Genomic DNA, 13,191 nt, shown 5'->3' with positions numbered 1-13,191 from the left:
TGTCTCCCTTACATATAACAACATTAAGGAACATTTAATTCCCAGCTCCGCGTTTAAGCTCTTAATGTGGCTTTTCCTTATATCATTTACTCACTATGAGGACAATGATCATACTGAAAAGAGTGAGAAAGATTGCAAACAAAAACAACAACAACACCAACAACAACTTGTCTTGATATAGCGTCTTTAACGTAGTAAAAACGTCCCAAGGCCCTTCACAGGACTATTATAAGACAAAAAATGTGAAACCCGCTTAAAGAAATGAAGGTGGGTTTGTTGGTGAAATATTTCAACCACAGTGAGTGAATGTGACAAGTGATGAAGACTTGATGGGCCAGAACCTCACTATGTCTCTTATCGGTCTTTATGGGCAAAACTTGAAAATTGCTTTTTCAAAGACATCAGATTCCGAATTATTGTTCATATGAAGATATGACAAACATTTACTTCAGATGCAATAAATATAAGGAGAGATTTATTTCCAGAAAACTTTCCGTGGCCTGAAGGACAGTTACTGAGGGAGCGTTCGTTTCCTTTTAAGGGCAATATGCAAATATGCATGGCCGGTTCTGTATTATTGCAGCGTTTTGTCAAAGGGTATATCATTATATATTGCAATATTTTAGCAGAATCGACATGAGAAAACAGCAGCACTTTCTGAATGAAGGGACATTGTGATTTTAAAAAAGGAGTCGTTGAGACGGTAAGAGGCAGTGAATGATGTGGCGAGGCAGTGTGTGCAGCTGGAAAACATACTTACCTGGCAGGGGAGACACCATGATCAAGAAGGTGGTTCTCCCAGGACGAGGCTAGCCCATTGCACTTCGGGTGTGCTGACGCCTGCGATGTCCCCAAATGCGGGATACTCGACTGCAAAATTTGTGGTAGTGGGGGACTGCGTTCGCGCTCTCCCCTGGCTTTACAATAAAAAATAGAATTTCAACAGCATTCTCTTTTCAACTAACCTGTCAAATATATATACCGTTATATATATCGTTTGCTTTGTTTTCAATTCTAACTGCGCTTTATTCCCAACACAGGGAGCTGTGACACAATACAACTCTGCATAATGGCCTATTCAAATCGCATCATAACCCATCCTAACGCTCACATTTCATTTCATCTTTACACTCACAGTTATATTCATCCTTACTACTAAGAAATTACACATTTTCCACAAAAAATCAACAATTATACACCGCATACAAAAAATGTTTCAAAGCTGCATGCCAACTCTGCACTTTGGCAAAATGTTCAACCTTATTCACTACAGAAACAATCATACAGCATACAACCAGGCCATTCGGCCCATCGTGTCTCTGCCGGCTCTTTCAAAGGGCTATCCAATTAATCCTACTCCTCTCTTCTTTCACCAAAGCCCTGCAATTATTTTACCTTCAAATATTATCCAAATTACCTTTTTACCTTAGGTCACCTCGAGCTGGGGTGGGGAAGGCGGGGAAACATCCTACTGTCGCCTCTGCTTCTTTTGCAAATTTTCTTCAATCTGTGTCTCCTGGTTACTGACCCTTCCGACACTGGAAACAGTTTATCCTTATTTACTCATCATCTTGTATTTATATAGCGTCTTTAACATAGTGAAACGTCCCAAGGCACTCCACAGGAGTGTTAGCAAACTAAATTTGACACCCAGCCGCACAAGGAGATATTAGGACAGATGACCAAAAGCTTGCTCGAAAAGGTAGGTTTTAAGGAGCGTCTGAAAGGAGGAGAGAGAGAGAGGCGGAGAGGTTTCGGGAGGGAATTCCAGAGTTTAGGGCCTAGGCAGCTGAAAGCACGCCCGCCACCGGCGGAGCGAATAAAGTAGGGGATACGCAAGACGCCCAAATTGCATGATCACAGAGATCAAAGGCGACATGAGGGAAAATGTTCTTACGCAGCGAGCGGTTAGCATCTGGAAATCACTGCTTGAAAGGGTGCTGGAGACAAATTCAATTGTGGCTTTCAGAAGAGAATTGGGTAAGTACCTGAAAGAAAAGAATTTGCAGGGCTACGGGGAAAAGGCAGGGGGGTGGGACTAGCTGAAGTGCTCTTGCAGAGAGTCGGCACGGGCTCGACGGGCCGAATGGCCTCCCTCTGTGCTGCAATCGTTCTATTATATGACCTCGGAGGGTTGTAGGCAACGGTCCCTCTAATTTGTTTCTTTGGCCCGCACGCCCCGTCAACGGGCTGTGCGGCCCATTCAAAATTCAGCACGTGCACGTTTTTTCTATTCAAAAGCCGGCTCACCGGATGCGCGGGACCTGCAGCGCTCTGCGTTTCCACGCGGCTTTAAAGAGTGCATTGGTTGCAGGGCTGGAGGAGGTTACAGGGAAAGGGGGGGGCGATGCCGTGGAGGGATTTGAAAACAAGAGAATTTAAAAATCGAGGCGTTGCTGGACCATGAGCCAATGCAGGTCAGCGAGCACAGGGGGTGATGGGTAAATGGGACTTGGTGCGACTTAGGATACGGGCAGCAGAGTTCTTGGAGAAGTAACCCTTTCTGTTACTTCTTTATTTGTGGATGACGGCATGTGGTTAAGAAATAAGAAATAAGAGCAGGAGTAGGCCATGCGGCCCCTCGAGCCGGCTCCGCCATTCAATAAGATCATGGCCGGTCATCGACCTCAACTCCACTTTCCCGCTCGATCTCCATAACCCTAGAGTCCAAAAATCTATCAATCTCAGCCTTGAATATACCCAAAGACTCGGCATTCACAGCCCTCTGGGGCAGAGAACTCCAAAGGTTCACAACCTTCTGAGTGAAGAAATTCCTCCTCATCTCGGTCTTAAATGGCCTACCCCTTATCCTGAGACTATGCCCCCTAGTTCTAGACACTCCAGCCAGGGGAAACAACCTCTCAGTATCTACCCTGCCAACCCCCTTCAGAATCTTGCATGTTTCAATGAGATCACCTCTCATTCTTCTAAACTGCCGAGAGTATAGGCCCATTCTACACAATCTCTCATCGTAGGACAGCCCTCTCATGTTGTTTGCAAAGGAAAATGCCACGGTTCTTAGAAGGTCCTGGTGATATTCCCTGCCACAGGACATCATTTTGATTTACGGCATGACTGAAACGGAACAGGAGAAAGTCTTACTGGAAGCACTGACCATGCTGGAGGAAGTTAGGATTGCTGCACCGTTGGCTCGAGTACCTCAATATTTCCAGTGTCTCCCTTACATATAACAACATTAAGGAACATTTAATTCCCAGCTCCGCGTTTAAGCTCTTAATGTGGCTTTTCCTTATATCATTTACTCACTATGAGGACAATGATCATACTGAAAAGAGTGAGAAAGATTGCAAACAAAAACAACAACAACACCAACAACAACTTGTCTTGATATAGCGTCTTTAACGTAGTAAAAACGTCCCAAGGCCCTTCACAGGACTATTATAAGACAAAAAATGTGAAACCCGCTTAAAGAAATGAAGGTGGGTTTGTTGGTGAAATATTTCAACCACAGTGAGTGAATGTGACAAGTGATGAAGACTTGATGGGCCAGAACCTCACTATGTCTCTTATCGGTCTTTATGGGCAAAACTTGAAAATTGCTTTTTCAAAGACATCAGATTCCGAATTATTGTTCATATGAAGATATGACAAACATTTACTTCAGATGCAATAAATATAAGGAGAGATTTATTTCCAGAAAACTTTCCGTGGCCTGAAGGACAGTTACTGAGGGAGCGTTCGTTTCCTTTTAAGGGCAATATGCAAATATGCATGGCCGGTTCTGTATTATTGCAGCGTTTTGTCAAAGGGTATATCATTATATATTGCAATATTTTAGCAGAATCGACATGAGAAAACAGCAGCACTTTCTGAATGAAGGGACATTGTGATTTTAAAAAAGGAGTCGTTGAGACGGTAAGAGGCAGTGAATGATGTGGCGAGGCAGTGTGTGCAGCTGGAAAACATACTTACCTGGCAGGGGAGACACCATGATCAAGAAGGTGGTTCTCCCAGGACGAGGCTAGCCCATTGCACTTCGGGTGTGCTGACGCCTGCGATGTCCCCAAATGCGGGATACTCGACTGCAAAATTTGTGGTAGTGGGGGACTGCGTTCGCGCTCTCCCCTGGCTTTACAATAAAAAATAGAATTTCAACAGCATTCTCTTTTCAACTAACCTGTCAAATATATATACCGTTATATATATCGTTTGCTTTGTTTTCAATTCTAACTGCGCTTTATTCCCAACACAGGGAGCTGTGACACAATACAACTCTGCATAATGGCCTATTCAAATCGCATCATAACCCATCCTAACGCTCACATTTCATTTCATCTTTACACTCACAGTTATATTCATCCTTACTACTAAGAAATTACACATTTTCCACAAAAAATCAACAATTATACACCGCATACAAAAAATGTTTCAAAGCTGCATGCCAACTCTGCACTTTGGCAAAATGTTCAACCTTATTCACTACAGAAACAATCATACAGCATACAACCAGGCCATTCGGCCCATCGTGTCTCTGCCGGCTCTTTCAAAGGGCTATCCAATTAATCCTACTCCTCTCTTCTTTCACCAAAGCCCTGCAATTATTTTACCTTCAAATATTATCCAAATTACCTTTTTACCTTAGGTCACCTCGAGCTGGGGTGGGGAAGGCGGGGAAACATCCTACTGTCGCCTCTGCTTCTTTTGCAAATTTTCTTCAATCTGTGTCTCCTGGTTACTGACCCTTCCGACACTGGAAACAGTTTATCCTTATTTACTCATCATCTTGTATTTATATAGCGTCTTTAACATAGTGAAACGTCCCAAGGCACTCCACAGGAGTGTTAGCAAACTAAATTTGACACCCAGCCGCACAAGGAGATATTAGGACAGATGACCAAAAGCTTGCTCGAAAAGGTAGGTTTTAAGGAGCGTCTGAAAGGAGGAGAGAGAGAGAGGCGGAGAGGTTTCGGGAGGGAATTCCAGAGTTTAGGGCCTAGGCAGCTGAAAGCACGCCCGCCACCGGCGGAGCGAATAAAGTAGGGGATACGCAAGACGCCCAAATTGCATGATCACAGAGATCAAAGGCGACATGAGGGAAAATGTTCTTACGCAGCGAGCGGTTAGCATCTGGAAATCACTGCCTGAAAGGGTGCTGGAGACAAATTCAATTGTGGCTTTCAGAAGAGAATTGGGTAAGTACCTGAAAGAAAAGAATTTGCAGGGCTACGGGGAAAAGGCAGGGGGGTGGGACTAGCTGAAGTGCTCTTGCAGAGAGTCGGCACGGGCTCGACGGGCCGAATGGCCTCCCTCTGTGCTGCAATCGTTCTATTATATGACCTCGGAGGGTTGTAGGCAACGGTCCCTCTAATTTGTTTCTTTGGCCCGCACGCCCCGTCAACGGGCTGTGCGGCCCATTCAAAATTCAGCACGTGCACGTTTTTTCTATTCAAAAGCCGGCTCACCGGATGCGCGGGACCTGCAGCGCTCTGCGTTTCCACGCGGCTTTAAAGAGTGCATTGGTTGCAGGGCTGGAGGAGGTTACAGGGAAAGGGGGGGGCGATGCCGTGGAGGGATTTGAAAACAAGAGAATTTAAAAATCGAGGCGTTGCTGGACCATGAGCCAATGCAGGTCAGCGAGCACAGGGGGTGATGGGTAAATGGGACTTGGTGCGACTTAGGATACGGGCAGCAGAGTTCTTGGAGAAGTAACCCTTTCTGTTACTTCTTTATTTGTGGATGACGGCATGTGGTTAAGAAATAAGAAATAAGAGCAGGAGTAGGCCATGCGGCCCCTCGAGCCGGCTCCGCCATTCAATAAGATCATGGCCGGTCATCGACCTCAACTCCACTTTCCCGCTCGATCTCCATAACCCTAGAGTCCAAAAATCTATCAATCTCAGCCTTGAATATACCCAAAGACTCGGCATTCACAGCCCTCTGGGGCAGAGAACTCCAAAGGTTCACAACCTTCTGAGTGAAGAAATTCCTCCTCATCTCGGTCTTAAATGGCCTACCCCTTATCCTGAGACTATGCCCCCTAGTTCTAGACACTCCAGCCAGGGGAAACAACCTCTCAGTATCTACCCTGCCAACCCCCTTCAGAATCTTGCATGTTTCAATGAGATCACCTCTCATTCTTCTAAACTGCCGAGAGTATAGGCCCATTCTACACAATCTCTCATCGTAGGACAGCCCTCTCATGTTGTTTGCAAAGGAAAATGCCACGGTTCTTAGAAGGTCCTGGTGATATTCCCTGCCACAGGACATCATTTTGATTTACGGCATGACTGAAACGGAACAGGAGAAAGTCTTACTGGAAGCACTGACCATGCTGGAGGAAGTTAGGATTGCTGCACCGTTGGCTCGAGTACCTCAATATTTCCAGTGTCTCCCTTACATATAACAACATTAAGGAACATTTAATTCCCAGCTCCGCGTTTAAGCTCTTAATGTGGCTTTTCCTTATATCATTTACTCACTATGAGGACAATGATCATACTGAAAAGAGTGAGAAAGATTGCAAACAAAAACAACAACAACACCAACAACAACTTGTCTTGATATAGCGTCTTTAACGTAGTAAAAACGTCCCAAGGCCCTTCACAGGACTATTATAAGACAAAAAATGTGAAACCCGCTTAAAGAAATGAAGGTGGGTTTGTTGGTGAAATATTTCAACCACAGTGAGTGAATGTGACAAGTGATGAAGACTTGATGGGCCAGAACCTCACTATGTCTCTTATCGGTCTTTATGGGCAAAACTTGAAAATTGCTTTTTCAAAGACATCAGATTCCGAATTATTGTTCATATGAAGATATGACAAACATTTACTTCAGATGCAATAAATATAAGGAGAGATTTATTTCCAGAAAACTTTCCGTGGCCTGAAGGACAGTTACTGAGGGAGCGTTCGTTTCCTTTTAAGGGCAATATGCAAATATGCATGGCCGGTTCTGTATTATTGCAGCGTTTTGTCAAAGGGTATATCATTATATATTGCAATATTTTAGCAGAATCGACATGAGAAAACAGCAGCACTTTCTGAATGAAGGGACATTGTGATTTTAAAAAAGGAGTCGTTGAGACGGTAAGAGGCAGTGAATGATGTGGCGAGGCAGTGTGTGCAGCTGGAAAACATACTTACCTGGCAGGGGAGACACCATGATCAAGAAGGTGGTTCTCCCAGGACGAGGCTAGCCTATTGCACTTCGGGTGTGCTGACGCCTGCGATGTCCCCAAATGCGGGATACTCGACTGCAAAATTTGTGGTAGTGGGGGACTGCGTTCGCGCTCTCCCCTGGCTTTACAATAAAAAATAGAATTTCAACAGCATTCTCTTTTCAACTAACCTGTCAAATATATATACCGTTATATATATCGTTTGCTTTGTTTTCAATTCTAACTGCGCTTTATTCCCAACACAGGGAGCTGTGACACAATACAACTCTGCATAATGGCCTATTCAAATCGCATCATAACCCATCCTAACGCTCACATTTCATTTCATCTTTACACTCACAGTTATATTCATCCTTACTACTAAGAAATTACACATTTTCCACAAAAAATCAACAATTATACACCGCATACAAAAAATGTTTCAAAGCTGCATGCCAACTCTGCACTTTGGCAAAATGTTCAACCTTATTCACTACAGAAACAATCATACAGCATACAACCAGGCCATTCGGCCCATCGTGTCTCTGCCGGCTCTTTCAAAGGGCTATCCAATTAATCCTACTCCTCTCTTCTTTCACCAAAGCCCTGCAATTATTTTACCTTCAAATATTATCCAAATTACCTTTTTACCTTAGGTCACCTCGAGCTGGGGTGGGGAAGGCGGGGAAACATCCTACTGTCGCCTCTGCTTCTTTTGCAAATTTTCTTCAATCTGTGTCTCCTGGTTACTGACCCTTCCGACACTGGAAACAGTTTATCCTTATTTACTCATCATCTTGTATTTATATAGCGTCTTTAACATAGTGAAACGTCCCAAGGCACTCCACAGGAGTGTTAGCAAACTAAATTTGACACCCAGCCGCACAAGGAGATATTAGGACAGATGACCAAAAGCTTGCTCGAAAAGGTAGGTTTTAAGGAGCATCTGAAAGGAGGAGAGAGAGAGAGGCGGAGAGGTTTCGGGAGGGAATTCCAGAGTTTAGGGCCTAGGCAGCTGAAAGCACGCCCGCCACCGGCGGAGCGAATAAAGTAGGGGATACGCAAGACGCCCAAATTGCATGATCACAGAGATCAAAGGCGACATGAGGGAAAATGTTCTTACGCAGCGAGCGGTTAGCATCTGGAAATCACTGCCTGAAAGGGTGCTGGAGACAAATTCAATTGTGGCTTTCAGAAGAGAATTGGGTAAGTACCTGAAAGAAAAGAATTTGCAGGGCTACGGGGAAAAGGCAGGGGGGTGGGACTAGCTGAAGTGCTCTTGCAGAGAGTCGGCACGGGCTCGACGGGCCGAATGGCCTCCCTCTGTGCTGCAATCGTTCTATTATATGACCTCGGAGGGTTGTAGGCAACGGTCCCTCTAATTTGTTTCTTTGGCCCGCACGCCCCGTCAACGGGCTGTGCGGCCCATTCAAAATTCAGCACGTGCACGTTTTTTCTATTCAAAAGCCGGCTCACCGGATGCGCGGGACCTGCAGCGCTCTGCGTTTCCACGCGGCTTTAAAGAGTGCATTGGTTGCAGGGCTGGAGGAGGTTACAGGGAAAGGGGGGGGCGATGCCGTGGAGGGATTTGAAAACAAGAGAATTTAAAAATCGAGGCGTTGCTGGACCATGAGCCAATGCAGGTCAGCGAGCACAGGGGGTGATGGGTAAATGGGACTTGGTGCGACTTAGGATACGGGCAGCAGAGTTCTTGGAGAAGTAACCCTTTCTGTTACTTCTTTATTTGTGGATGACGGCATGTGGTTAAGAAATAAGAAATAAGAGCAGGAGTAGGCCATGCGGCCCCTCGAGCCGGCTCCGCCATTCAATAAGATCATGGCCGGTCATCGACCTCAACTCCACTTTCCCGCTCGATCTCCATAACCCTAGAGTCCAAAAATCTATCAATCTCAGCCTTGAATATACCCAAAGACTCGGCATTCACAGCCCTCTGGGGCAGAGAACTCCAAAGGTTCACAACCTTCTGAGTGAAGAAATTCCTCCTCATCTCGGTCTTAAATGGCCTACCCCTTATCCTGAGACTATGCCCCCTAGTTCTAGACACTCCAGCCAGGGGAAACAACCTCTCAGTATCTACCCTGCCAACCCCCTTCAGAATCTTGCATGTTTCAATGAGATCACCTCTCATTCTTCTAAACTGCCGAGAGTATAGGCCCATTCTACACAATCTCTCATCGTAGGACAGCCCTCTCATGTTGTTTGCAAAGGAAAATGCCACGGTTCTTAGAAGGTCCTGGTGATATTCCCTGCCACAGGACATCATTTTGATTTACGGCATGACTGAAACGGAACAGGAGAAAGTCTTACTGGAAGCACTGACCATGCTGGAGGAAGTTAGGATTGCTGCACCGTTGGCTCGAGTACCTCAATATTTCCAGTGTCTCCCTTACATATAACAACATTAAGGAACATTTAATTCCCAGCTCCGCGTTTAAGCTCTTAATGTGGCTTTTCCTTATATCATTTACTCACTATGAGGACAATGATCATACTGAAAAGAGTGAGAAAGATTGCAAACAAAAACAACAACAACACCAACAACAACTTGTCTTGATATAGCGTCTTTAACGTAGTAAAAACGTCCCAAGGCCCTTCACAGGACTATTATAAGACAAAAAATGTGAAACCCGCTTAAAGAAATGAAGGTGGGTTTGTTGGTGAAATATTTCAACCACAGTGAGTGAATGTGACAAGTGATGAAGACTTGATGGGCCAGAACCTCACTATGTCTCTTATCGGTCTTTATGGGCAAAACTTGAAAATTGCTTTTTCAAAGACATCAGATTCCGAATTATTGTTCATATGAAGATATGACAAACATTTACTTCAGATGCAATAAATATAAGGAGAGATTTATTTCCAGAAAACTTTCCGTGGCCTGAAGGACAGTTACTGAGGGAGCGTTCGTTTCCTTTTAAGGGCAATATGCAAATATGCATGGCCGGCTCTGTATTATTGCAGCGTTTTGGCAAAGGGTATATCATTATATATTGCAATATTTTAGCAGAATCGACATGAGAAAACAGCAGCACTTTCTGAATGAAGGGACATTGTGATTTTAAAAAAGGAGTCGTTGAGACGGTAAGAGGCAGTGAATGATGTGGCGAGGCAGTGTGTGCAGCTGGAAAACATACTTACCTGGCAGGGGAGACACCATGATCAAGAAGGTGGTTCTCCCAGGACGAGGCTAGCCCATTGCACTTCGGGTGTGCTGACGCCTGCGATGTCCCCAAATGCGGGATACTCGACTGCAAAATTTGTGGTAGTGGGGGACTGCGTTCGCGCTCTCCCCTGGCTTTACAATAAAAAATAGAATTTCAACAGCATTCTCTTTTCAACTAAGCTGTCAAATATATATACCGTTATATATATCGTTTGCTTTGTTTTCAATTCTAACTGCGCTTTATTCCCAACACAGGGAGCTGTGACACAATACAACTCTGCATAATGGCCTATTCAAATCGCATCATAACCCATCCTAACGCTCACATTTCATTTCATCTTTACACTCACAGTTATATTCATCCTTACTACTAAGAAATTACACATTTTCCACAAAAAATCAACAATTATACGCCGCAAATTGCATGATCACAGAGATCAAAGGCGACATGAGGGAAAATGTTCTTACGCAGCGAGCGGTTAGCATCTGGAAATCACTGCTTGAAAGGGTGCTGGAGACAAATTCAATTGTGGCTTTCAGAAAAGAATTGGGTAAGTACCTGAAAGAAAAGAATTTGCAGGGCTACGGGGAAAAGGCAGGGGGGTGGGACTAGCTGAAGTGCTCTTGCAGAGAGTCGGCACGGGCTCGACGGGCCGAATGGCCTCCCTCTGTGCTGCAATCGTTCTATTATATGACCTCGGAGGGTTGTAGGCAACGGTCCCTCTAATTTGTTTCTTTGGCCCGCACGCCCCGTCAACGGGCTGTGCGGCCCATTCAAAATTCAGCACGTGCACGTTTTTTCTATTCAAAAGCCGGCTCACCGGATGCGCGGGACCTGCAGCACTCTGCGTTTCCACGCGGCTTTAAAGAGTGCATTGGTTGCAGGGCTGGAGGAGGTTACAGGGAAAGGGGGGGGGGCGATGCCGTGGAGGGATTTGAAAACAAGAGAATTTAAAAATCGAGGCGTTGCTGGACCATGAGCCAATGCAGGTCAGCGAGCACAGGGGGTGATGGGTAAATGGGACTTGGTGCGACTTAGGATACGGGCAGCAGAGTTCTTGGAGAAGTAACCCTTTCTGTTACTTCTTTATTTGTGGATGACGGCATGTGGTTAAGAAATAAGAAATAAGAGCAGGAGTAGGCCATGCGGCCCCTCGAGCCGGCTCCGCCATTCAATAAGATCATGGCCGGTCATCGACCTCAACTCCACTTTCCCGCTCGATCTCCATAACCCTAGAGTCCAAAAATCTATCAATCTCAGCCTTGAATATACCCAAAGACTCGGCATTCACAGCCCTCTGGGGCAGAGAACTCCAAAGGTTCACAACCTTCTGAGTGAAGAAATTCCTCCTCATCTCGGTCTTAAATGGCCTACCCCTTATCCTGAGACTATGCCCCCTAGTTCTAGACACTCCAGCCAGGGGAAACAACCTCTCAGTATCTACCCTGCCAACCCCCTTCAATGAGATCACCTCTCATTCTTCTAAACTGCCGAGAGTATAGGCCCATTCTACACAATCTCTCATCGTAGGACAGCCCTCTCATGTTGTTTGCAAAGGAAAATGCCACGGTTCTTAGAAGGTCCTGGTGATATTCCCTGCCACAGGACATCATTTTGATTTACGGCATGACTGAAACGGAACAGGAGAAAGTCTTACTGGAAGCACTGACCATGCTGGAGGAAGTTAGGATTGCTGCACCGTTGGCTCGAGTACCTCAATATTTCCAGTGTCTCCCTTACATATAACAACATTAAGGAACATTTAATTCCCAGCTCCGCATTTAAGCTCTTAATGTGGCTTTTCCTTATATCATTTACTCACTATGAGGACAATGATCATACTGAAAAGAGTGAGAAAGATTGCAAACAAAAACAACAACAACACCAACAACAACTTGTCTTTATATAGCGTCTTTAACGTAGTAAAAACGTCCCAAGGCCCTTCACAGGACTATTATAAGACAAAAAATGTGAAACCCGCTTAAAGAAATGAAGGTGGGTTTGTTGGTGAAATATTTCAACCACAGTGAGTGAATGTGACAAGTGATGAAGACTTGATGGGCCAGAACCTCACTATGTCTCTTATCGGTCTTTATGGGCAAAACTTGAAAATTGCTTTTTCAAAGACATCAGATTCCGAATTATTGTTCATATGAAGATATGACAAACATTTACTTCAGATGCAATAAATATAAGGAGAGATTTATTTCCAGAAAACTTTCCGTGGCCTGAAGGACAGTTACTGAGGGAGCGTTCGTTTCCTTTTAAGGGCAATTTGCAAATATGCATGGCCGGCTCTGTATTATTGCAGCGTTTTGTCAAAGGGTATATCATTATATATTGCAATATTTTAGCAGAATCGACATGAGAAAACAGCAGCACTTTCTGAATGAAGGGACATTGTGATTTTAAAAAAGGAGTCGTTGAGACGGTAAGAGGCAGTGAATGATGTGGCGAGGCAGTGTGTGCAGCTGGAAAGCATACTTACCTGGCAGGGGAGACACCATGATCAAGAAGGTGGTTCTCCCAGGACGAGGCTAGCCCATTGCACTTCGGGTGTGCTGATGCCTGCGATGTCCCCAAATGCGGGATACTCGACTGCAAAATTTGTGGTAGTGGGGGACTGCGTTCGCGCTCTCCCCTGGCTTTACAATAAAAAATAGAATTTCAACAGCATTCTCTTTTCAACTAAGCTGTCAAATATATATACCGTTATATATATCGTTTGCTTTGTTTTCAATTCTAACTGCGCTTTATTCCCAACACAGGGAGCTGTGACACAATACAACTCTGCATAATGGCCTATTCAAATCGCATCATAACCCATCCTAACGCTCACATTTCATTTCATCTTTACACTCACAGTTATATTCATCCTTACTACTA

General features: G+C 44.8%; 5 non-coding genes across 5 annotated transcripts; all 5 read left to right on the top strand.

Annotated features, from left to right (window-relative positions):
- Positions 1–752: 752 nt before the first annotated feature.
- Positions 753–916, top strand: LOC147100857 (U1 spliceosomal RNA). Its single transcript, XR_015073661.1, has one exon. It is a non-coding gene; the product is annotated as a U1 spliceosomal RNA (small nuclear RNA).
- Positions 917–3,925: 3,009 nt separating this feature from the next.
- Positions 3,926–4,089, top strand: LOC147100856 (U1 spliceosomal RNA). Its single transcript, XR_015073659.1, has one exon. It is a non-coding gene; the product is annotated as a U1 spliceosomal RNA (small nuclear RNA).
- A 3,009-nt stretch (positions 4,090–7,098) lies between these two features.
- Positions 7,099–7,262, top strand: LOC147100855 (U1 spliceosomal RNA). Its single transcript, XR_015073633.1, has one exon. It is a non-coding gene; the product is annotated as a U1 spliceosomal RNA (small nuclear RNA).
- A 3,009-nt stretch (positions 7,263–10,271) lies between these two features.
- On the top strand, positions 10,272–10,435 carry LOC147100854 (U1 spliceosomal RNA). The gene has a single exon (XR_015073658.1). It is a non-coding gene; the product is annotated as a U1 spliceosomal RNA (small nuclear RNA).
- Positions 10,436–12,785: 2,350 nt separating this feature from the next.
- On the top strand, positions 12,786–12,949 carry LOC147100853 (U1 spliceosomal RNA). The gene has a single exon (XR_015073628.1). It is a non-coding gene; the product is annotated as a U1 spliceosomal RNA (small nuclear RNA).
- The last annotated feature ends 242 nt before the right edge of the window (positions 12,950–13,191 follow it).

The sequence above is a fragment of the Somniosus microcephalus genome, chromosome 25 (assembly GCF_052327205.1).
Source record: "Somniosus microcephalus isolate GS21.2 chromosome 25, FLI_Smic_1.0, whole genome shotgun sequence".
Taxonomy (NCBI): domain Eukaryota; kingdom Metazoa; phylum Chordata; class Chondrichthyes; order Squaliformes; family Somniosidae; genus Somniosus; species Somniosus microcephalus.
Note: the sequence above shows the minus strand (reverse complement) of the source record. Positions and strands in the feature narration are given on the sequence as shown.